Here is a 23,794-nt window from a genome sequence, read left to right as displayed (position 1 = left end):
ACTGGTGTGAGGGAGGCTAGCTAGGTAGCGGGGTGCGCTGCTAATAATTTCAATCGGTGACGTCACTCCTCTCTGAGACCTTGAAGTAGTTGTTCCCCTTTGCTTCTGCAAGGGCCGCGGCTTTTTGTGGAGGCGATGCTTTGAGGGGTGCCTGTTGTCGATGTTGTGCAGAGGGTCCCTGTTTCCATCCCAGGTAGGGCTGAGGGAGGGGACGGAGCTATTACTTGTTACATGTGGATAGAGTAAAATTATAATAACTGTATTGTGCCAAGGATTGCAAGTCCTATATATCACCAGCCGTACTGTAGTTTTACCACCATGAGATTCCCACATTGTAGCATGTTACAATGAATATTCACTGATCATGTACTCTTCCTTGACAATAAAGGTTGTGGTTCAGGTTGCGAATCTCTAGAGTCTTTTTTCAGTCATATCAAACTCCATTATTGAATGATGCTGTGTCTGCATGTACTGTATTAATTATACAATTCAACAGGTTTTACTGCTCCTGGGACATCCATGATTACACATTGTAAACTATGCAATAGACTGAAACATGATTGATTTGTAATCATTATATATGGTTTTGCCTACACCTAGTGACTGCTTTTTTAAATGATATGAACAGAAAATATTTCCCATTTTATTGTATAAATGGCAAGCCCAACAAAATTAAAGGGCCTATTTATATAACTGAATATTGATTCGGAGATGGCAAGCAAATTATTAACTAATTAAGCATTAGACTTCTCACTAAAGGCATCAGTCAGAAAAAAATAACTTAAATCCAACTGATTCCTCTAGTAAGTAGGCCAAGAATGGCCTTTTTTCCCTTTCAAGAATGGCCTTTTTGCCTTCTATTCAGATTACACCTGCTCACTTTTGGTTGTTGATAAGAATCATTGACCAGTGATAGGTGGGTTATCTAGGTGATTAATTATCTATCGTGGCCTGGTATGGTTCTCAATCAGAGCAGCTGTTATCGATGTTCTCGTGATGGGCATATATTTAGGCAGCCATTTCCCCATTGTGCTTTGTGGAATTTTGTCTAGTATATATTGCCTGCCGGAGCACTACTTTGAGCTTCACTTTTAGTTTTTTTCGCTTGAGTTTCCTTTCCAAATTAAAAAGGATGGAAAACATACCACGCTGCATCTTGGTTCCACTCCTTCGTGACAATCATCTCCAAAATATTTGGATTGTAATAGTTTTTTTTTTTTAAAGCCTTAGAAAGTTAGTTGCCATTTCAGTTAATCTGCCTGAAAAGACAGAACAAATAATACAACACAATATTGTGGTAAACTCAAGATTACTAATTGATTAAAAAAAATGTATTTTTTGAAGATTGTTAAAAAGGAAACATTTTTGTGGAATGATATCATAAAATAGGACTTGGTGGAGTAATGTTACCACATGCAGTAACACAGACATATGGAAGACGTCTGCTTCTACCAAAATTTCAACCAACTAATTTGCCAGCATTTACCACAAAAATGGAAGGAGGCAAGTAGAAGGGTAAAAGTAAGGAACTTGTTATTGTCGGCCCTGTATTAAAGAACATAAATGGTTGAAGAAAAGTGTGATTAAATATAAGTGATAGCCACGTTTCCATTAAGGACGCAAAAACTGGACAGCGGTGGCCATTATAAATTTTCTAAATAGTTGGCAAGAAGATTTTCGATGTACCCGATTTCCATGGCAACATGGTTTATTGAATTTGATAAAGAAAAACCATGCGGATTCAAAATTTTTGAATTCTTCATTTAAATTACTATAGCAAAATTCTTGCAGTCTAATAGAATTTATATATATGGGGGATCCAATCTTCCCAGCTCTGCAGATGTTTTGCTGTGAGGAGGCAGGGTCAATTAGATCAATTTACTTGGATTGTCCAATGTATTCTTGTTTATGGTTCAAACAGGTCCAGGAATGCTGAAAGAATTGCACATTTGGCCTAGACTAACTGTGCACATAGGCAAATACTGGTGATTTGAAAAGCCAGAGTTCAATCAATCAACAAATATAATATCAATAATATTATTTTAAATGTCCAAATCTAGTGGCAAGCTATGAGAATAGAAAGGTTCATTACTTTTGTGAAACATCACAGCACAGTTTGAAAAAATATATGGCAAATAGAAATACAAATGGATGGTGTTAAGAGGATTGGGAGGGGTTTGAATGGAGCTGAAGGGTGGGCTAATACAAGATTGTAGGTGGTGCATACTGCGGCAGAGAAGTCTGGCGCAGGAGAGCGAAAAAACTGATTTAGCAAGGTGTCGTTTAATACACATAAAAACCACCGTAGACAGAATAATATAGATAATGGGTCAAACAAAACCCCCGGTAACCCCCAGCATAACGTGCAAAGCACTACAGAACAATTACGGACCAGGACATGGGGGGGGAACAGAGTGTTAAATACACATGTAATTGTGGAATGTGGAACCCAGGATGTGATGGAAGGACAAGCAAAACCAATGGAAATGGGATCGGCAAGGCTAGAGGTCGGTGACATCGAAGTCGCGCCGAACTAGGAGAGGGACAACCTTTTGGTGGAAGTCCGTGACAGAGTTCTGGGCCCATCTCTGCCCAGGGCACAAATGGCTGCCACTCCCCCCGGCCGTCCTTCCAATAAAGACCCAGAAAACCTTACCCACATTCTGGTTAACTCTCTCCACCTGCCCGTTACTCGAGGGGAAAATCTGGAGTAAGGCTGACCGAGAACCCAGACGTTCAATGAACGCCCTCCGACCTCTCGACGTGAACTGGGGACCCGATCGACACTATATATCCCCTACAGGCACCCCGTAGTGCTTGAAAGACGTGTGTAAACGGGGCCTCCACAGTCTGTAGGGCGCAGTAGGGAAACCAGGGAAAGGGAGGGACGACAGGACTTTAGAAAAACGATCCCCAACGACCAGGATCGGTGGTGTTATCCTGGCTGTGAAGATGGAAGGATCGGTCAGGGAAGTCGCACTGACAGTGCGACCACGGCTGTTGTGGAACGGGTTAAGGGCTGTACCTCTGGGCGGTGCCTAGGAGCCTTACACTGGGCGCCGCGAGCAGGAGAAACATAAACCCTTACAACCCTTGCCAAAGTGGGCCACCAGTACTTCCCACCAAAGGACAGCGCACCGTCCGACCGATCCCAGGATGACCCAAGAGGAGGGTGACGTGTGGGCCAATAGATCAGCCGGTCGCGGACATCAGAGTAACGTACAGACGCCCAGGCTAAATACTGGAGGGAATGCGGCTTTCTGCACATAAAACCCCTACTCAACGTCCACGTCCAGCTCCCACACCACCGGCAGCCACCAGGCCAAGAGCGGGGGTATGGGAGTGGGATACAATGGCGTTCCTCTCTGTCATTACAGCCGGGACAATGCGTTAACGCTTCTGGAGCCTGGTCTGAAGGGAACGGGTTGTAACACAAAAAGGGTGAAAATCATGGCCACCTTGTCCGGCGAGTGTTTCAGTCTTCCTGCGCCGCCCGGATGTACTGCCAGATTTGCGGTGGTCAGTTCCAGATGAGAAAGAAGGGTGTCTAGGCCCCTCAGCCAATTGTCTCCACGCCTTCAAGGCCTTTACGACAGCCAACAGCTCCCGGTCCCCACAATCATAGTTTCACTCCGCTGAGCTTCTTCAAGAAGAAGCCCCAGGGGCAGAAGCTTCGGTGGCGTACCCGAGCGCTTGAGAAGCATAGCTCCACACTCCACTATGAAACGCCAAGAGGGGATCCGGATGGGCCAACACTGGGGGGAGCCCGACGGTAAACCGAGCCCTCAGGTGACTAAAAAGCCCCTGTCCGCCTCAGCTGACACTCAAGCGCACCGGGCCCCGCTTCAGCAGCGAGGTAATGGGAGCCGCTACCTGGGACCCAAAACGCCTGGATAAACCCTTCCGGTAGTTTCAGTTGGAAAGACCCTAAGAACCCGCTTGCAACGCTCCTTTACCGTGGTGGGGAGTCGGCCAATCTACGCACGGCTGCATAACGGAGCCCAAATCGGCATATTCAGGGGATGCGCACGGTGGAGGAACCTGGTCTGGACGTTCCCACGCATAGTAGCCACAACGGAAACCTGAGCACTCTTGCGAGAGAGGAGCCCTCTGTGGCCAGAACAACAGTGGGGTTATGACAAAGCTAAACCAGGGTAGGCCCAGCACCAACAGAGAAACGCAGGAGAGTCAATAAGGAAAGAGACTAATTTCTTCTCCGTATTGAACCCCCCCTGGCGTCACCATGGCCAAAAGCGCGGTGACCTCCCTAATTAACCCTGGAACCCTAATGGTCGACTATCTAAAGTCGTTTAACGGGAAGGGAACATGCCACGGAGAACGATGGGGATCCCTAAACTATGGGCTAAAGCACTATCAATAAAATTCAACCCCGCCGCAGCCTGAATCGACTGCGCCTTATTTTGCTGGGAATGCGGGGAAAACTCAGGGACTGTGACAACACAAACTCTGTGCAAACACGAAGACTCTGGTGAGAATGGTGCCCGGCTCACCTGGGGTGACGCCAGAGCGCCCTGCCTTGCTGCCTCGCACTCCGCAGAGGAACCAACCGCGGCACCGGAGCGGCAGTGCCACAGATGGTGCACGAAGCGGGAACCCCCTCCGCGTCTCCCTGCGAACCCCCTAACGCGCTCCAATGGGTTCGGAGAGGGGGTACGGGAGGATGAAACTACCAGACCCCGATTGCTGAACGTCCGCGAGTAGCCCACAGGTTGTCCAGCCGGATGGACAGGTCTCATCCAGCTGGTTTCCACGTTGTCCTCTGCAAGCAGCTCATGACGGACGTCCTTGCGCAGACTGCAGCGGTAAATGGCGATCAGGGCGCCTGTTGTCCATCCTGCGCCGGCAGCCAGGGTCCTAAACTCCAGGGCGAACTCCTGGGCGCTCTTCATCTTCTACCTTCAGATTGGTAGTTGGCGCTCATCCGCCGCTCTTTACACTCGTTGCGGGTGTCGAAGACTGGCCGGAATTGGCGGTGAATTGCGCGGGTGTTCTATTACACATTCACTTATTACAATTTTACTTTCCTCAATTTAATCCTCAGCAAGACTGGTCCCAAACGTTGCAATCTCCTGTCTCCCAGGCGTTGGCCCAACTCTAGGGCTCTCCCGGTGAGGCAAACGAGATGAGGGCGGACACCCTCTCCGGCCCAATGGAAGGCCAGGTGAAACGTGGCCAGATAAGAGTGTTTGATAGCTGAGACCTGGAAGAAGTCCAAGAAATTATTGTCTCGCGCGCCGTGCCCACCAGTTAGAGCAATCGCACCCCGGAGCCCCCCTCCGGCCAACGCCCCTAAGACCACGCCCTGTGTGCCGGTACTCCCTGTCTGGGGCCAAGGAGAAGACTGGATCCCACTGGGTTTCAGCGGGAAAGGGGTGCTCGCGATGAGACCCCGGTTGTGCTGCGTGGAGGCGCTGGAAAACTCCCTGTCTCTCCCAGCCGGTCCATTGTTCCAAACATTGCGATCGCATGCGACGGTACGCAGATGGTGAAGTAGTGACTGGCCATGGCTCCTGGACGCCGCTCCTCCACCTCAATTTGCCGGGGTACCTTCTCCTGCTGAATCCATAGTGCCGGTCGGTGATTTGTAATGGGGGTGCGTGCGGTGGCAGGGATGTCAGGGCAGGAGAACAAACTTGGTATAAAACGGAGTCGTTTAATAAGTGCTCACAAAACAACGAGTGTGAGGTTAACGAAATACACAACATGTAATTGATGATATTGGAACCAGGGTGGATGTAAGACAAGACAAAACCAATGAAAAATGGATCAGCGATGGCTAGAAGGTCAGTGACGTCGACCGCCAAACACGGCCCGAACAAGGAGAGGGACCGACTTCGGCGGAAGTCGTGACACCTTTTTTCTGGAAAACTGTTTAACTATATTTCACAGTTGCAACATGCTGAAAATGGTCTCATAGTGTTCCTATCTACTAAATCAAATCAAATTGTATTTGTCACACACATGGTTAGCAGATGTTAATGCGAGTGTAGCGAAATGCTTGTGCTTCTAGTTCCGTCATGCAGTAATAACCAACAAGTAATCTAACCTAACAATTCCACAACTACTACCTTATACACACAAGTGTAAAGGGATAAAGAATATGTACATAAAGATATATGAATGAGTGATGGTACAGAACGGCATAGGCAAGATGCAGTAGATTGTATAGAGTACAGTATTACATATGAGATGAGTACTGTAGGGTATGTAAACATAAAGTGGCATAGTTTAAAGTGGCTAGTGATACATGTATTACATAAAGATGGCAAGATGCAGTAGATGATATACAGTACAGTATATACATATGAGATGGGTAATGTAGGGTATGTAAACATTATATTAAGTGGCATTGTTTAAAGTGGCTAGTGGTACATTTTTACATAATTTCCATCAATTCCATTTTTAAAGTGGCTGGAGTTGAGTCAGTATGTTGGCAGCGGCCGCTAAATGTTAGTGGTGGCAACCACACTGCCACACTACCCTAACCCATCTGGACAAGAGGAATACCTATGTGAGAATGCTGTTCATCGACTACAGCTCAGCATTTAACACCATAGTACCCTCCAAACTCGTCATCAAGCTCGGAGACCCTGGGTCTCGACCCCGCCCTGTGCAACTGGGTCCTGGACTTCCTGACGGGCCGTCCCCAGGTGGTGAGGGTAGGTAACAACATCTCCACCCGCTGATCCTCAACACTGGGGCCCCACAAGGGTGCGTTCTGAGCCCTCTCCTGTACTCCCTGTTCACCCACGACTGCGTGGCCATGCACGTCTCCAACTCAATCATCAAGTTTGCGGCTGACACTACAGTGGTAGGCTTGATTACCAACAACGACGAAACGGCCTACAGGGAGGAGGTGAGGGCCCTCGGAGTGTGGTGTCAGGAAAATAACCTCACACTCAACGTCAACAAACAAAGGAGATGATTGTGGACTTCAGGAAACAGCAGAGGGAGCACCCCCCTATCCACATCGACGGGTCAGTAGTGGAGAAGGTGGAAAGTTTTAAGTTCCTCTGTGTACACATCACGGACAAACTGAATTGGTTCCACCCACACAGACAGCGTTGTGAAGAAGGCGCAGCAGCCTCAGGAGGCTGAAGAAATTCGGCTTGTCACCAAAAGCACTCACAAACTTTACAGATGCACAATCTCCAGAGGGTAGTGAGGTCTGCAGAACGCATCACCGGGGGCAAACTACCTGCCCTCCAGGACACCTACACCACCCGATGTCACAGGAAGGCCATAAAGATCATCAAGGACAACAACCACCCAAGCCACTGCCTGTTCACCCCGCTATCATCCAGAAGGCGAGGTCAGTACAGGTGCATCAAAGCAGGGACCGAGAGACTGAAAAACAGCTTCTATCTCAAGGCCATCAGACTGTTAAACAGGCGATTGCGTCGTCTGTGGACCTATTGGGTCGGTAAGCAAATTGGAGTGGGTCTAGGGTGTCCGGTAGGGTGGAGGTGATATGGTCCTTGACTAGTCTCTCAAAGCACTTCATGATGACGGAAGTGAGTGCTACGGGGCGGTAGTCGTTTAGGCTCAGTTACCTTAGCTTTCTTGGGAACAGGAACAATGGTGGCCTCTTGAAGCATGTGGGAACAGCAGACTGGGATAAGGATTGATTGAATATGTCCGTAAACACACCAGCCAGCTGGTCTGCGCATGCTCTGAGGACACGGCTGGGAATGCCGTCTGGGGCCTGCAGCCTTGCGAGGGTTAACACGTTTAAATGTTTTACTCACTCGGCTGCAGTGAAGGAGAAGCCCGCAGGTTTTGGTAGCGGGCCGTGTCAGTGGCACTGTATTGTCCTCAAAGCGAGCAAAAAAGTTATTTAGCCTGTCTGGGAGCAAGACATCCTGGTCCGCGACGGGGCTGGTTTTCTTTTTGTAATCCGTGATTGACTGTAGACCCTGCCACATACCTCTTGTGTCTGAGCTGTTGAATTGCGACTCTATTTTGTCTCTGTACTGGGTCTTAGCCTGGTTGATTTGCCTTGCGGGGAGAGAATAGCTACACTGTTTGTATTCGGTCATGTTTCCGGTCACCTTGCCCTGGTTAAAACGCAGTGGTTCGCGCTTTCAGTTTCACGCGAAATGCTGCCGTCAATCCACGGTTTCTGGTTTGGGATTTTTTTTATCATTGCTGTGGGGTACGACATCGTCAATGCACTTCCTAATGAACCTTGTGTGTATAAGGTAGTAGTTGTGGAATTGTTAGGTTAGATTACTTGTTGGTTATTACTGCATTGACGGAACTAGAAGCACAAGCATTTCGCTACACTCGCATTAACATCTGCTAACCATGTGTGTGACAAATACAATTTGATTTGATTTAGTAGATAGGAACACTATGAGACCATTTTCAGCATGTTGCAACTGTGAAATATAGTTAAACAGTTTTCCAGAAAAAAGGTGTCACGACTTCCGCCGAAGTCGGTCCCTCTCCTTGTTCGGGCCGTGTTTGGCGGTCGACGTCACTGACCTTCTAGCCATCGCTGATCCATTTTTCATTGGTTTTGTCTTGTCTTACATCACACCTGGTTCCAATATCATCAATTACATGTTGTGTATTTCGTTAACCTCACACTCGTTGTTTTGTGAGCACTTATTAAACGACTCCGTTTATACCAAGTTTGTTCTCCTGCGCCTGACATCCCTGCCACCAGCACGCACCCATTACAGAATCACCGACCGGCACTATGGATTCAGCAGGAGAAGGTACCCCGGCAAATTGAGGTGGAGGAGCGCGTCCAGGAGCATGCAGTACTACTTCACCATCTTGGTACCGCCATGGATCGCAATGTTTGGACAATGGACCGCTGGGAGAGACAGGGAGTTCTTCCAGCGCCTCCACCAGCACAACCGGGGTCTCTCGAGCACCCCTTTCCCGCCTGAACCCAGTGGGATCCGTCTCTCCTTGCCCCAGGAGTACGACGGGGGAGGGGGGGGGAGGGGCTGCAAACTGCCAGGGGTTCTTATTACAATTACACCTCTATCTGGCCACCGTTCACCTGGCTCCATTGGGCCGGAGAGGGTGTCCGCCCTCATCTCGTGCCTCACCGGGAGAGCCCTAGAGTGGGCCAACGCCGTGGGAGACAGGGAGATGCAACGTTGGACCAGTTTGAGGAGTAATTGAGGAGTAATTGTAATAAGTAATTGTAATAAGAACACCCGCCAATTCACCCGCCAATTCCGGGCAGTCTTCGACCACCCGCCCGAGTGTAGAGCGGCGGGTGAGCGCCACTACCATCTGAGGTAGAAGATGAGGAGCGCCCAGGAGTTCGCCCTGGAGTTTAGGACCCTGGCTGCCGGCGCAGGATGGAACAACAGGGCCCTGATCGACCATTACCGCTGCAGTCTGCGCAAGGACGTCCGTCATGAGCTGGCTTGCAGAGACACGTGGACCAGCTGGTGGACCTGTCCATCCGGCTGGACAACCTGTTGGCTACTCGCGGACGTTCAGATCGGGGTCTGGTAGTTTCATCCTCCCGTACCCCCTCTCCGATACCCATGGAGCGGTGAGGGGCGTTGCGCAGGGAGACCGGAGGGGGTTCCCGCTCGTGCACCATCTGTGGCCCTGCCGGTCGGTGCCGGGTTGGTTCCTCTGGGAGTCGAGGCAGCAGGCAGGGCGCTCTGGCGTCACCCCAGGTGAGCCGGCACCATTCTCACCCAGAGTCTTCTGTTGCACAGATGTTTGTGTTCGTCACGTTCCCTGAGTTTTCCCCGCATTCCCAGCATAAGGCGCTAGTCGATTCAGGCGCGGCTGGGAATTTTATTGATAGTGCTTTAGCCCATAGTTTAGGGATCCCCATCGTTCCCGTGGATGTGCCCTTCCCTGTTAACGACTTAGATAGTCGACCATTAGGGTCAGGGTTAATTAGGGAGGTCACCGCGCTTTTAGGCATGGTGACGCAGGGGGGGTCATACGGAGAGAATTAGTCTCTTCCTTATTGACTCTCCTGCGTTTCTCGTGGTGCTGGGCCTACCCTGGTTAGCTTGTCATAACCCCACTGTTTCTTGGCCACAGAGGGCTCTCTCTCGCAAGAGTGCTCAGGTTTCCGTTGGTGCTACTATGGTGGAACGTCCAGACCAGGTCTCCACCGTGCGCATTCCCCCTGAATATGCCGATTTGGCTCCGTATTGCAGCCGTGCGTAATTGGCCGACTCCCACCACGGTAAAGGAGGTGCAGCGGTTCTTAGGGTTTTCCAACTACTACCGGAGGTTTATCCAGGGTTTTGGTCAGGTAGCGGCTCCCATTACCTCGCTGCTGAAGCGGGGCCCGGTGCGCTTGCAGTGGTCAGCTGAGGCGGACAGGGCTTTTTAGTCACCTGAGGGCTCTGTTTACCTCGGGCTCCCGTGTTGGCCCATCCGGATCCCTCTTTGGCGTTCATAGTGGAGGTGGAGCTATGCTTTCTCAGCGCTCGGGTACGCCACCGAAGCTCTGCCCCTGTGCCTTCTTCTTGAAGAAGCTCAGCGGAGTGAAACTATGATGTGGGGGACCGGGAGCTGTTGGCTGTCGTAAAGGCCTTGAAGGCGTGGAGACATTGGCTTGAGGGGGCTAGACACCCTTTTCTCATCTGGACTGACCACCGCAATCTGGAGTACATCCGGGCGGCGAGGAGACTGAACACTCGCCAGGCAAGGTGGGCCATGTTTTTCACCCTTTTTGTGTTTACACCCGTTCCTTCAGACCAGGCTCCCAGAACGTTAACGCATTGTCCCGGCTGTATGACAGAGAGGAACGGCCCATGTATCCCACTCCCATACTCCCCGCCTCTTGCCTGGTGGTGCCGGTGGTGTGGGAGCTGGACGTGGACGTTGAGCAGGGGTTATGTGCAGAGCCCGCTCCCCTCCAGTATCTAGCTGGGCGTCTGTACGTTACGTCTGCTGTCCGCGACCGGCTGATCTATTGGGCCCACACGTCACCCTCCTCTGGTCATCCTGGGATCGGTCGGACGGTGCGCTGTCTTGGTGGGAAGTACTGGTGGCCCACTTTGGCCAAGGGTGTAAGGGTTTATGTTTCCTCCTGCTCGGCGTGCGCCCAGTGTAAGGCTCCTAGGCACCTGCCCAGAGGTACAGCCCTTACCCGTTCCACAACAGCCGTGGTCGCACCTGTCAGTGGACTTCCTGACCGATCTTCCTCCTTCACAGGGTAACACCACGATCCTGGTCGTTGTGGATCGTTTTTCTAAGTCCTGTCGTCCCTCCCTTTGCCCGGTTTCCCTACGGCCCTACAGACTGTGGAGGCCCCGTTTACACACGTCTTTCAGCACTACGGGGTGCCTGAGGATATAGTGTCTGATCGGGGTCCCCAGTTCACGTCGAGGGTCTGGAGGGCGTTCATTGAACGTCTGGGGTTCTCGGTCAGCCTTACCTCAGATTTTCCCCTCGAGTAACGGGCAGGTGGAGAGAGTTAACCAGAATGTGGGTAGGTTTCTGAGGTCTTATTGACAGGACCGGCCGGGGGAGTGGGCAGCATTTGTGCCCTGGGCAGAGATGGCCCAGAACTCTGTCACGACTTCCACCAAAGTTGGTCCCTCTCCTAGTTCGGGCGGACTTCGATGTCACCGACCTCTAGCCTTCGCCGATCCATTTTCCATTGGTTTTGTCTTGTCTTCCATCACACCTGGTTCCAATTCCATCAATTACATGTGTATTTAACACTCTGTTCCCCCCCATGTCCTTGTCCGTAATTGTTTTCTTGTAGTGCTTGTGCACGTTATGCTGGGGGTTACCGGGTTTTGTTTGACCCATTATTATATTATTCTGTCTACGGTGGTTTTTATGTGTATTAAACGACACCGTTGTAAATCAGTTTTCGCTCTCCTGCGCCAGACTTCTCTGCCGCCAGTATGCACCACGCTACAATCTTGTTATTAGTCCCACCCTTCAGCTCCATTCAACCCCTCCCATCTCTTAACACCATCCATTTTGTATTTCTATTTGCCATATATTTTTCAACTGTGCTGTGATGTTTCACAAAAGTAATGAACCTTTCTATTCTCATAGCTTCCACAGATTGTACATTTAAAATAATATTATTGATATTATATTGTTGATTGATTGACTCTGGCTTTTCAAATCACCCAGTATTGCTATGTGCAGCGTTAGTTCTAGGCAAATGTTGCAATTCTTCAGCCATTCCTGGACCTGTGACCATAAACAAGATACATATGGACAATACCAAAGTAAATGATCTAATGACCCTGCCTCCTCACAGCAAAATCTGCAGAGCTGGGAAGATTGTATCCCCCATATATATAACATTCTATTGACTGCAAGAATTTTGTATAGTAATTTAAATTGAAGAATTCAAAATTTTGAATCCGGCATTGTTTTCTTTATCAATTCATAAACCATGTGCCATGGAATGGGTACATCGAAAATCTCTTGCCAACTATTTAGAAATTTATAATGGCACAGCTGTCAGTTTTTGGTCCTTAAATGAAACTGGTATACTTTATTATTTATCACACTTTTCTTCAACCATTTATGTTCTTTAATACAGGGCCGACATACAAGTTCCTTACTTTTACCCCTTCTACTTGCCTCTTCCATTTTTGTGGTAATGCTGCAATTAGTTGGTTGAAATTTTGGGTAGAGCAGACGTTTCCATATGTCTGTGTTAGCTGCATGTGTGACATTACTCCACCAGTCCTATTTATGATATCATTCACAAAAATGTTTCCTTTTTAAAACATATCTTCAAAAAATACATTTTTTTAATCAATTAGTATATTTGAGTTTAACCACAATATTTGTTGTATTATTTGTTCTGTCTTTTCAGGCAGATTAAACTGAAATTGCAACTAACTTTCTAAGGCTTTAAAAAAAAAACAATTAAATCGCAATATTTTGGAGATGATTGTCACGAAGGAGTGGACCAAGATGCAGCGTGGTATGTTTCCATCCTTTTTAATTTGGAAGAGAAACTCAAAGGAAAAAACTAAACGTGAAGCTCAAAGTAGTGCTCGCAGGCAACTATACCTAGACAAGATTCCACAAAGCACAATGGGAAATGGCTGCCTAAATATGATCCCCAATCAGAGACATCGATAAACAGCTGCCTCTGATTGAGAACCATACCAGGCCAACATAGATAATTAATCACCTAGATAACCCACCCTAGTCACTGTCAATGATTTCTTCATCAAACAACCAAAAGTGAGCAGGTGTAATCTGAATGAAGGGAAAAAGGCCATTCTTGAAAGGGAAAAAGGCCATTCTTGGCCTACTTACTAGAGAATCAGTTTGGATTTAAGTATATTTTTTGTCTGACTGATGCCTTTAGTGAGAAGTCTAATGCTTTAATAGTTAATAATTTCTGCCATCCGAATTCATATTCGTTATATAAATAGGCCCTTTTAATTTTGTGTGGCTTGCCATTATAAATAAAATGGAATATTTTCTGTTCATATCATTTAAAAAGCAGGTCACTAGGTGTAGGCAAAACCATATATATGAATTACAAATCAATCATGTTTCTAGTCTATTGCATAGTTACAATGTGTAATCATTGATGTCCCAGGAGCAGTAAACACTGTTGAATTGTATAATTGTAATACATACATGCAGACACAGCATCATTCAAATAATGGAGTTTGATATGACTGAAAAAGACTCTCAGAGATTCATACCTGAACCACACCTTTATTTGTCAAGGAAGAGTACATGATCAGTGAATATTCAATGTACATGCTACAATGTGGGAATCTCATGTGTGGTAATAACTACAGTACGTGTGTATATAGGACTTGCATCCTTGGCACAATACAGTTATTATATTTTACTCTATCCACATGTAACAGTATAGCTTCCGTCCCTCTCCTCGCCCCTACCTGGGATGGAAACAGGGACCCTCTGCACACATCGACAACAGGCACCCTCAAAGCATCGCTCCACAAAAGCCGCGGCCCTTGCAGAGCAAGGGGAACAACTACTTCAAGGTCTCAGAGAGAGTGACGTCACCGATTGAAATGCTATTAGCGCGCACCCCGCTACCTAGCTAGCCTCTCACACCAGTTACACAGAGTACATGATCAGTGAATATATTCAATGTACAGACTACAATGTGGGGATATCATGCATTACCACGCATGATATCTACAGTACATGTATATAGGAACTACAGTACATGTATATAGGACTTGCATCCTTGGCACAATAAAGTTATTATATCCTACTAAATCCATAGGCTTCATTAATGCCATTCAGACTTGAAGTTGATACAACAACTCTGATAGCTGAGGTTCATAGATTGGTATGAATATCAGTTCAGAACCTAACGTTTTAGGGTCCATACACAGATCGGCTACATACTGTAGCTTGCTACACATCCATAGGCATACAGTTATTTTTATCCTCCACTACACAATAAGCAAGTATATAGTTAGCTATTTTACTTCAGCTGCATTGCATGGCAAGCTTACACAATTGTACATTCAATTTGCAGTAAGTGCTTTAGCTAGCTAGATTCTTTACATCCACTGTTTCACAAGACGACAGCCTGGTTTGCTGGTTTTCTAAAGACTCCCTAAAACATTAAACACAAATTACAAATTAATTCTCCTAACACAAGCTAGCTGGCTAATGTTAGCTAGTCAGATCATTTACTAAAATCGCTATATAGCAAGTTAATGTAGAGACTTTTTGTCATGAAGTTAACTAACATATTCCTCTCAATTGCACATTTTTTGTTTGACTCGTTATGTTATAACAACTTACATTTGGTTCCGCCGTAATGTTTTGTCAGCCATCTTCACCCAGGGACGTGTGGCTCGCGTCAAAATTCGTAATTGGAACCACTTAATATGATTGGTCATATAAAAACCTTGGGACCCAAATGCATAATGAGTGCTCTAACTCCCCCTTGTGGAGGTCTGGAGCAATGCAACCATGACGCTGGGTATCTCTGAGTCCCGTGGTGCAAGCTCACAACTTTTAAAAGGAGGAACCACTCTGTAGTCCCCTCCAAATTAAGCTCGAGACCCTAGGTCTGGACCTTGCCCTATGCATCTGGTTCCTGGACTTTGACGGGCCACCCCCAGATGGTGAAGGTAGGAAACAACGTCTCCACCCCGCTGACCCTCAACACTGAGACTTCACAAGGGTGTGTTCTCAGCCCTCTCCTGTACGCCCTGTTCACCCATGACTGCGTGGCCATGCACGCTTCCAACTCAATCATCAAGTTTGCAGATGACACTACAGTGGTAGGCTTGATTACCAACAACGACGAGACGGCCTACAGGTAGGAGGTGAGGGCCCTCGGAGTCTGGTGTCAGGAAAATAACCTCTCACTCAACGTCAACTAAACAAAGGAGATGGTCATGGACTTCAGGAAACAGCAGAGCGAGCACCCCCCCCCCCATCCACATTGATGGGACAGTAGTGGAGAAGGTGAAAGTTAAGTCGTCCCTCGGAACGTGACACATCACTGACAAACTGGAATGGTCCAGCCCACCAGACACATGCACAGGCGCTTTGTATAACCTCAGGAGGGCTTGTAAGAAATTTGGTCTGTCCACGCTAAAACCGCTCAAGACAAACTTTACAGATGCAGCAAGTGCCCGAGTAGCGATCTGATGGGCTGTATCACCGCGGCCCTAATCCGCAATTTGCACGCCGCCTCGACCTAAAACCGCAAGGCTCTCCAGAGAGGTAGTAGCGGTCTGCAACAATAGCATCACGGGGGGGGGGGGTGGGGCGGATTACCTTTCAGACCTTTTGGCTTGAAAGACACAGGTTTATAACAGTGATTCTCAGGACTTTTCTGAGATGTCGTTTGTGGATATGGGCGCGGATAGTTCAAATCAAATAACATTCTTATTGGTCACATACACATGGCTTAGCAGATGTTAATGCAGTGTAGCGAATTGCTTGTGCTTCTAAGTTCCGGATAATGCAGAATATTAACAAGTATTTAACAAATTACAACAACTACCCTTATGTAGGTATGATAAGAATATGTACATAGAAATATATGGTGAGCGATGGCCGTGCGGCATAGGCAAGATGCAGTAGATGGTATAGAGCAGTATATCATATGAGATGGTTGATGTAGGATATGTAAACATGATTAAGTGCCGTTATTTAAAGTGACTAATGATAGGCCATAGGCAAGATGCAGTAGATGGGTCATAGAACGTATATAAAGTGGGGAGAACAAGTATTTGAACACTGCCGATTTTGCAGGTTTTCCTACTTACAAAGCATGTAGAGGTCTGTCATTTTTATCATAGGTACACTTCAACTGTGAGAGACGGATCTAAACAAAAATCCAGAAATCACATTGTATGATTTTTAAGTAATTAATTTCATTTTATTGCATGACATAAGTATTTGATACATCAGAGAAGCAGAACTTAATATTTGGTACAGAAACCTTTTTTTTGCAAATTCAGAGATCATACGTTTCCTGTAGTTCTTACCAGGTTTGCACACACTGAGCAGGGATTTTGGCCCACTCCTCCATACAGACCTTCTCCAGATCCTTCAGGTTTCGGGGCTGTCGCTGGGCAATATGGACTTTCAGCTCCCTCCAAAATTTTCTATTGGGTTCAGTCTGGAGACTGGCTAGGCCACTCCAGGACCTTGAGATGCTTCTTACGGAGCCACTCCTTAGTTGCCCTGGCTGTGTGTTTTCGGGTCTTGTCAATCTGGAAGACCCAGCCACGACCCATCTTCAATGCTCTTACTGAGGGAAGGAGGTTGTTGGCCAAGATCTCGCGATACATGGCCCCATCCATCCTCCCCTCAATACGGCAGTCGTCCTGTCCCCTTTGCAGAAAAGCATCCCCAAAGAATGATGTTTCCACCTCCATGCTTCACGGTTTGGGATGGTGTTCTTGGGGTTGTACTCATCCTTCTTCTTCCGCCACACACGGCGAGTGGAGTTTGAGACCAAAAAGCTCTATTTTTGTCTCATCAAACCACATAACCTTCTCCCATTCCTCCTCTGGATCATCCAGATGTCATTGGCAAACTTCAGACGGACCTGGACATGCGTGGCTTGAGCAGGGGACCTTGCGTGCGCTGCAGGATTTTAATCCATGACGCGTAGTGTGTTACTAATGGTTTCTTTTGAGACTGTGGTCCCAGTCTCTCAGCATCATTGCCAGGTCCTGCCGTGTAGTTCTGGGCTGATCCCTCACCTTCCTCATGATCATTGATGCCCCACGAGGTGAGATCTTGCATGGAGCCCCAGCCGAGGGTGATTGACGGTCATCTTGAACTTCTTCCATTTTCTAAATAATTGGCGCAACAGTTGTTGCCTTCTCACCAACTGCTTGCCTATTGTCCTGTAGCCCATCCAGCCTTGTGCAGGTCTACAATTGTATCCCTGATGTCCTACACAGCTCTCTGGTCTTGGCCATTGTGGAGAGGTTGGAGTCTGTTTGATTGAGTGTGTGGACAGGTGTCTTTTATACAGGTAATGAGTTCAAACAGGTGCAGTTAATACAGGAATGTGGAGAACAGGAGGGCTTCTTAAAGAAAAACTAACAGGTCTGTGAGAGGCCGGAATTCTTACTGGTTGGTAGGTGATCAAATACTTATGTCATGCAATAAAATGCAAATATTACTTAAAAATCATAACAATGTGATTTCTGGATTTTTGTTTTAGATTCCGTCTCTCACAGTTGAAGTGTACCTATGATAAAAATGACAGACCTCTACATGCTTTGTAAGTAGGAAAACCTGCAAAATCGGCGGTGTATCAAATACTTGTTCTCCCCACTGTACATATGAGATGAGTAATGTAGGATATGTAAACATTATTAAAGTGCTGTTATTTAAGGTGACTAGTGATACCTTTATTAAGTCCATTTATTAAAGTGGCCAGAAATTTGAATCTGTATGTTGACAGCAGCCTCTCTATGTTAGTGAAGCAGTTTTTCAGCTTCTGCGCCTTCTTCACAATGCTGTCTGTGTGGGTGGACCAATTCAGTTTGTCCGTGATGTGTACACCGAGGAACTTAAAACTTTCCACCTTCTCCACTACTGTCCCGTCGATGTGGATAGGGGGGTGCTCGCTCTGCTGTTTCCTGAAGTCCACAATCATCTCCTTTGTTTTGTTGACGTTGAGTGTGAGATGTGAGGTGGAATTGAAATACTGAAACACATAATTGAAATACTGTCGAATTCCTTTCAATCCTATGGAGGACTGCTTCTTCTGGGGAGTGCCAATATGGCCGACCGGTGACTTCAAAGCCTTTCAATGGCCAAAACATAGCATCAGCAATCCAGGGTTTATATACATCATTGGGAATATCCAATCGTGATGAGGCATCGCCAGCTGTGAACTCTATAGCACACTTCAGACAACCAAAGAGAATATGACTGTACATCAAATGTTACAATGGTAAAACGTTTGATAAAATTAGCCTGACATGGTCACTTTGCCCCAAACTTTAAATCGCTTTGGGACAGTAGGCATCAAGTCACTTGCCGATAATGTTGCATTCAACGCTGCATATAACATTTTAAAGGTCTATACTTTTCATTGAACACAATCAAAGTTGTGTTCAATTATATACAGTAAGCCCTAGATTCCTTCAATGGCCTCGTAGGCATGCCCAATTTAGGTGCCTGGCTACCCAGACTCCTTGCTCCGGCCAAACGCTACCCCGCGCCCACAGACATAGTTTCTTCTCCGCCCAATTAACTCCCATTCACTCCTTGAAGGAGAGCTTTCCTTGTCCCAGAATCGTCCAGAATGCACAGCGCGCCCAATTGACGAAATGGACAATGTACATAATATGCGATAATACGATTCCAATGGAGTTTCCCATCTCCTCAAAAGTATCCATGGTACCTCCCCAACCCTTCACCGAATGCGAACACATTCGGGACCGCCTGATTGGTCGAGAAGCCGATGGGTTGGGGAAGAGCCAGAACACGTGGGTAAAACAGCGATTCAAAAATGATACTCTGATCGTTTAGAGACAATCCTATCTCAGACTAAAGTATGTAGCGAACGACAGAGCACGTAAAAATCATCTGTCCTCAGTTGCAACACTCACTACCGAGTTCCAAACTGCCTCCGGAAGCAAAGTCAGCACAATAACTGTTAGTCGGGAGCTTCATAAAATGGGTTTCCATGGCCGAGCAGCTGCACACAAGCCTAAGATCACCATGCGCAATGCCAAGTGTCGGCTGGAGTGGTGTAAAGCTCATTGGACTCTGGAGCAGCGGAAACGCATTCTCTGTTCTTGTGCTGACGTCTGGCAGTCCGACAGACGAATCTGGGTTTGTCGGATGCCAGGAGAACGCTACCTGCCCGAATCCATAGTGTCAACTGTAAAGTTTGGTGGAGGAGAAATAATGGTTCGGGCTAGACCGTTAGTTCCAGTGAAATCTTAACATTACAGCATACAATGACATTCTAGACTATTCTGTGCTTYCAACTTTGTGGCAACAGTTTGGGGAAGGCTCTTTCCTGTTTCACCCCCATTTGTCAAGATCAGTGTGGAAGAACTTGACTGGCCTGCACAGAGCCCTGATCTTAACCCCATTGAACACCTTTGAGATGAATTGGAATGCCGACTGCAAGCCAGGTCTAATCGCTCAACATCAGTGCCCGACCTCACTAGCAACTCCATACTAGTGTCCATGATTTTAAAATGAGATGTTCGACCAGCAGGTGTCCACATACTTTTGGTGATGTAGTGTATGTGGTGGTAAATGTTACCAGTGTGCACATGACTGTACAAAGGAATGATGAGGGGGCCATCTTGTGGCCAAGAAATGAAAAACAATAGGTCAATCCCCAAATTAGGTCAATTCTGGCTCGTAGAAATCATCAACATGTATTGATCACATCTTTACTGATGCTGCAGAAATTTGTTTGAAAGCAGTATCCAAATCCATCAGATGTAGTGATCACAATATAGTAGCCATAAAACCAAAGTTCCAAAGGCTGGGCCTAATATAGTGTATAAGAGGTCATACAATAAGTTTTGTAGTGTTTCCTATGTTGTTGATGTGAAGAATATTTGTTGAACCGTGGTGTGCAATGAGAAGCAACCAGGCGCTGCACTGACACATTTATGCACCCATTAAGAAAATGACTGTACAAACTGTTAAATCCCAGTGGATTGATGGGGAATTTAAAAAATGTATATTTGAGAGGGATGAGGCTAAATAAATGGCAAATAGGTCTGGCTGCACAACAGATTGGCAAACGTACTGCAAATTGAGAAATCATGTGACTAAACTAAATAAAAATAAGAAACCACACTACGAAATAAAGAAGCATAGTAAAAAGCTTTGGAGCACCTTAAATTACATTTTGGGCAAAAGGACCAACTCTGCTCCATCATTCATTAAATCAGATGGCTCATTCATGACAAAACCCACTGATATTGCCAACTACTTTAAAGAAGATGGAAAATTACTGAGAATAATAGCGGATGATATTGCCACTCCTAAACTCACGAGRAAAAAAAGATATTATTTTTTCAGGACCCCGTCTTTCAAAGATAATTCGTAAAAATCCAAAATAACTTCACAGATCTTCATTGTAAATCAATCAATCAATCAATTTTATTTTTATATAGCCCTTCGTACATCAGCTAATATCTCGAAGTGCTGTACAGACACCCAGCCTAAAACCCCAAACAGCTAGTAATGCAGGTGTAGAAGCACGGTGGCTAGGAAAAACTCCCTAGAAAGGCCAAAACCTAAGAAGAAACCTAGAGAGGAACCAGGCTATGAGGGGTGGCCAGTCCTCTTCTGGCTGTAAAGGGTTTAAACACCGTTTCCCATGCTTTTTCAATGAACATGCACCTGTGGAACGGTCGATAAGACACAAACAGCTTAGGCAATTAATGTCAGTTATGAAAACTTAGGCCACCGACATCACCGGCAACAACGTCACCTATAGGCACAAACCCACCGTCGCTGGACTAGACAGGACTGGCAAAAAGTGCTCTTCACTGACGAGTCACAGTTTTGTCTCACCAGGAGTGATGGTCGGATTCACGTTTATCGTCGAAGGAATGAGCGTTACGCCGAGGCCTGTACTCTGGAGCGGCATCGATTTGGAGGGTCCGTCGTGGTCTGGGGCGGTATGTCACAGCATCATCGGACTGTGCTTGTTGTCATTGCAGGCGATCTCAATGCTGTGCGTTACAGGGAAGACATCCTCCACCCTCATGTGGTACCCTTCCTGCAGGCTCATCCTGACATGACCCTCCAGCATGACAATGCCACCAGCCATACTGCTCGTTCTGTGCGTGATTTCCTGCAAGACAGGAATGTCAGTGTTGCCATGGCCAGCGAAGAGACTGGATCTCAATCCCATTGAGCACGTCTGGGACCTGTTGGATCGGAGGGTGAGGGCTAGGGCCATCCCCCCCAGAAATGTCTGGAAATTTGCAGGTGCCTTGGTGGAAGAGTGGGTTAACATATCACAGCAAGAACTGGCAAATCTGGTGCAGTCCATAAGGAGGAGATGCACTGCAGTACTAAATGCAGCTGGTGGCCACACCAGATACTGACTGTTACTTTTGATTTTGACCCCCCCCCCCCTTTGTTGAGGGACACATTATTCAATTTATGTTAGTCACATGTCTGTGGAACTTGTTCAGTTTGTGTCTCAGTTGTTGAATCTTATGTCATACAAATATTTACACATAAGTTTGCTGAAAATAAACGCAGTTGACAGTGAGAGGACGTTTTTTGTTGTTGCTGAGTTTATTTGCCATATCTTTAATTTAAGCATACTAGAAAGTGTGTGCCCTCAGGCCTGGAGGGAAGCAAAAGTTATTCCCCTACCTAAGGATAGTAAAGCCCCTTTACTGGCTCAAATAGCCAACCAATCAGCCTGTTACAAACCTTTGGAAAAACATTTGACCAGACACAATGCTATTTTAAAGTAAACAAATTCACAACAGACTTTCAGCACACTTATAAGGAAGGGCATTCAACAAACTTACACAAATGACAGAGAAATTGACAATTAAAAAGATTGTGGGGGCTGTGTTGTTATTCAGTGTGGTTGACATTATCGATCATAGTTTATTGCTGGAAAAACTTGTGTTATGGATCTACACCCCCTGCTATATTGTGGGTGTTCAACAAAATCCAGGTCAAATCAGGAATTCCCCAGGGCAGCTGTCTAGGCCCCTTACTTCTTTCAATCATTACTAACGACCCTTGCTTTTWATTTTTTTCACTAACGACATGCCAGTGACTTTGAGTAAAGTCGGTGTATCTATGTATGCGGATGACTCAACACTATACACATTAGCTACTACAGGGACTGAAATGACTGCAACACTTAAAGAGCTGCAGTTAGTTTCAGAATGGGTCGCAAGGAATAAGAGTCCTAAATATAAAAAAAACGAAACGCATTGTATTTGGGACAAATAATTCACTAAACCTCAACAAAATTTTGCAATGAATAATGTCGTAACTGAGCAAGTTGAGGAGACTGAACTGCTTGGAGTAACCTTGGACTGCAAACTGTCATGGTCATAACATATTCATACAACAGTAGCTAAGGTGGGGAGAAGTCTGTCCATAATAAAGTGTTGCTTCGTATTCTTAACAGCACTATAAACAAGGCAGGTCCTACAGGCCCTAGTTTTGTCGCACCTGGACTAGTGTTCAGTCGTGTGGTCAGGTGCCACAAAGGAAAATTGCAATTAGCTCAGAACAGGGCAGCACGGCTTGCCCTCGCAAGTACACAGAGCTAACATTAATAATATGCATGTCAATCTCTCTTGGCTCAAAGTGGAGGAGAGATTGACTTCATCACTACTTGTATTTGTGAGAAGTATTGACATGTTGAATGCACCGAGCTGTCTGTTTGAACTACTGGCAGACAGCTCGGACACCCATGCATACCCCACAAGACGTCTCTTCACAGTCCCCAAGACCAGAACAGACTATGGGAGGCGTACAGTACTACATAGAGCCATGACTACATGGAATGCTATTMCACATCAAGTAACTGATGCAAGTAGTAAAATTAGACTTAAAAAACAGATACAAATACACCTTATGGGAGAGCGGGGACTGTGAAGCAACACAAACAGAGGCACAGACACATGCATACACACGATAACATATGCATTATACACACACGTACACAGAGTAGGGGCCAGAGAGCACACACTTAAGATGTTGTGAAATCTGTTGTAAATGTATTGTAATATTTAAAAAAATGTATAACTGCCTTCATTTTCCTGGACCCCAGGAAGAGTGGCAGTAGCTAATGGGGATCCATCCAAAAAGACATACAAATATTCACAGATAATGAAGGAAAAACTATTCCCCCCCTCCGAAGTCAAAAGACTCAAAAGACCATTTGGCCTTGTTTCTCTTTCAATGGTGTTCAGACTGACTTGGTTGGTGGCACTGCTCTGACTGCACATTTTCTGAAGCTGGGGGTATGAATCAGATGTTCCCTTTCTTAGTACATGTCTGAGGGGTGTCCTAGAAATTAAGATCAATGACTTAGCCAGCTAGCCAGCTAACAAGAATATTCTGAAATAGCTATGTAATATTTTAAGAAGATAAGCATAACATGGTCTAACTGACTCATCAACCAAAAACACCTATGAACCAGAAAATCAATAGTTATTTCAGGTTGTTTATCAATTTTAGCTGGCTAACTCGTTGATCCTGCTTTGTGGTATATCCCTCTGGTCTGTCAGACGTGAAACTAGCTGGGTAGATAAGCATCCGAGTGGCCATCGATGAGCCTCCTCCCCGACAACTTGAAGTTAGTAAAACTAAATGAAAGACAACTGTTGCTCATGGA

Source organism: Salvelinus sp. IW2-2015, linkage group LG12 (genome assembly GCF_002910315.2).
Source record: "Salvelinus sp. IW2-2015 linkage group LG12, ASM291031v2, whole genome shotgun sequence".
NCBI classification, from domain to species: domain Eukaryota; kingdom Metazoa; phylum Chordata; class Actinopteri; order Salmoniformes; family Salmonidae; genus Salvelinus; species Salvelinus sp. IW2-2015.
Note: the sequence above shows the minus strand (reverse complement) of the source record.